The sequence below is a fragment of the Entelurus aequoreus genome, linkage group LG28, assembly GCF_033978785.1.
Source record: "Entelurus aequoreus isolate RoL-2023_Sb linkage group LG28, RoL_Eaeq_v1.1, whole genome shotgun sequence".
NCBI lineage: Eukaryota > Metazoa > Chordata > Actinopteri > Syngnathiformes > Syngnathidae > Entelurus > Entelurus aequoreus.
The window spans coordinates 5,049,425-5,051,842 of record NC_084758.1 but is presented as its reverse complement, the minus strand read 5'-3'; the positions used below and the strand labels follow the sequence as shown (position 1 = coordinate 5,051,842).

At 47.6% G+C, this 2,418-nt stretch overlaps 1 long non-coding RNA gene across 1 annotated transcript in view; it reads right to left on the bottom strand.

Moving 5' to 3' along the window:
- Window positions 1–1,986: 1,986 nt before the first annotated feature.
- The window catches only part of LOC133645087 (uncharacterized), a 36,251-nt gene continuing 35,819 nt past the window's right edge, over window positions 1,987–2,418 (bottom strand). Inside the window, exon 5 of the long non-coding RNA XR_009824896.1 lies at window positions 1,987–2,101. This is a non-coding gene — a long non-coding RNA (uncharacterized LOC133645087). The remainder of the gene's footprint in view (window positions 2,102–2,418) is intronic.

The following is a 2,418-nucleotide window of genomic DNA, read 5'->3' as shown; positions in this document are numbered from 1 at the left end:
TGAGGGAAGAGTGGATGGTGAGATCGGTGCGGCGTCTTCAGTAATGCGGACGCTGTATCGATCCGTTGTGGTGAAGAAGGAAGCTCTCAAATTTACCGGTCGATCTACGTTCCCATCCTCACCTATGGCCATGAGCTTTGGGTTATGAGCGAAAGAACAAGATCACGGGTACAAGCGGCCCAAATGAGTTTCCTCCGCCGGGTGGCGGGTCTCTCCCTTAGAGATAGGGTGAGAAGCTCTGCCATCCGGGGTGAGCTCAAAGTAAAGCCGCTGCTCCTCCACATGGAGAGGAGCCAGATGAGGTGGTTCGGGCATCTGGTCCGGATGCCATCCAAACGCCTCCCTAGGGAGGTGTTTAGGGCACGTCCGACCGGTAGGAGGCCACGGGGAAGACCCAGGACACGTTGGGAAGACTATGTCTCCCGGCTGGCCTGGGAACGCCTCGGGATCCCCCGGGAAGAGCTGGACCAAGTGGCTGAGGAGAGGGAAGTCTGGGCTTCCCTGCTTAGGCTGCCGCCCCCGCGACCCGACCTCAGATAAGCGGAAGAAGATGGATGATATAAACATTTTAAAATACCGTATTTCCTTGAATTGGCGCAGGGAATATAGTATTCGCACGTCTAGAATTACTGCCGGGTCAAACTCGTTTCTCAAAATAATTAACGCATGCTTGGCCTTATCGCCGGTTTATTATTGAAGCCGGATCAAATTCGTTTTGCAAAATATTAATTTTATTATCGCATGTCTATAATTTTCACCGGGTCAAACTCGTTTCGCAAAATATTTAGCATATGGCTAGAACTTCCACCGGGTCAAATTCGTTACGTCACGAGTGACGCATCTGTCCTCATTTTCAAAATGGAGGAAGCTGCTTTCAGTAGTTTACAATCGCACAAAGGAAAAAAGATAAAGAGCTACTCAGTAGGATTTTAGGTCCAAGCTATTGAATACCGGTACAGTATGTTAAAGAGAACAGTAAGCATCTATGTTTTATTAATATACCGTAGCTGCGTGTGTGAAATACTGTATAAGTCATTAAATGACTCCCGCCTCCTGGTGGTAGAGGGCGCTGCCGCGCTAGTGATCCTTCTTGCGACTTCCGGTACTGCAGAAGAAGTGAACACACGCAGCAAGAGATTTATTTTTTTAACAAGGAGGATTACATACCGGTATCTAAAATAAAACAGTTTTCTAAACTGGACTTTCAATGGAAGCAGGAGGTAATAATTAAAGCAATATCTCCATCGAGACAGAGACTTTTAAAACGGAAAAAATAAAATAATGAAGACTTCTATAAACAAGTTATCGATGCTTTTGGTCAGAAGGAGCTGCAAATGGACTCCATTTATAAGTACAGGTAAGACCATAATAACGTTTTTTTTAATTAAATGTGCTTTTCATGATGGTATGCTTACATCACACTCAAAGCGCACGCCTAAATTTTATGGATTCCTTTTGGTAAACGCCGGAGTGAGAAGAGGTTTTAAAATAATTACCGCATGCACGGCCATCCCGCCGGTTTCCGGTAAACGCAGGAGTGACAAGAGGTTTTAAATTAATTAACGCCCCTGCGGCTATTCAAGGAAATACGGTATTAATATATACGTTTTAACACTGGGTTACAACACGAAGAACGAGTATAATGTTGCTGTGGGTACAAGTGCAGCAAACACCACACGGACAACATTTCTAAGAAAGAAAAATGAGAGCGAGTCAATTTCCTGTCATTTCCTGCGGGTCCATCACTGTGAAAAATCCACACTTGTGTTTGGGGTGAATTGATGCAGCTTCCTGTCGTCCAATCAAACGCAGCGTGTTTGCATCACGGCCACCGTCAGCCGTCTGACAAATTGAGATAATAAAAAGCGGAGAGAGAAATCGCTAACATATTTTTATTTATTTGTTCCCCGCTGAAACCTCCTCACCTTGTTCTAAGCAATGAGGGTCATTTTTTCGCCAATTAGGCGCCACTCGGTCTGGGGGGGGGGGGCTGCGGCGGCGAGACAAATGGATTCGGGTGCAGTCGGCGAATCCACAGATGATGAAATTGGCAATAATTGCGAGGCCGGCCCATGCTGGAATATTCCGCTCCCGTCGTCATCTGGAGACACAATGTTCCTCCACTCAAACGAAAGCCGCTGCAGATTGTTTCTTAACGAGGCCGAGCGAGCGCTTTCCGAGAGCGAGGCGTCTGATGTGCGCCGGCGCCGGTTGCCGCGGCAACCGTGGTGATCCCTCCACTTCCTCTTGACCGCCGAGGCGCTCGGGAGCACCTCCATCATTACCCCGAGGTGATTTCGCATGAAGAGGCTGCCGTGGCGGGACGGCGGCTGACTGATTCTCCACTCGGTGCCGAGTACGGGTGAGTAGCGAGGATCCAAATATCAAATCATCAACCCCAAAAAAATATATTTGAAG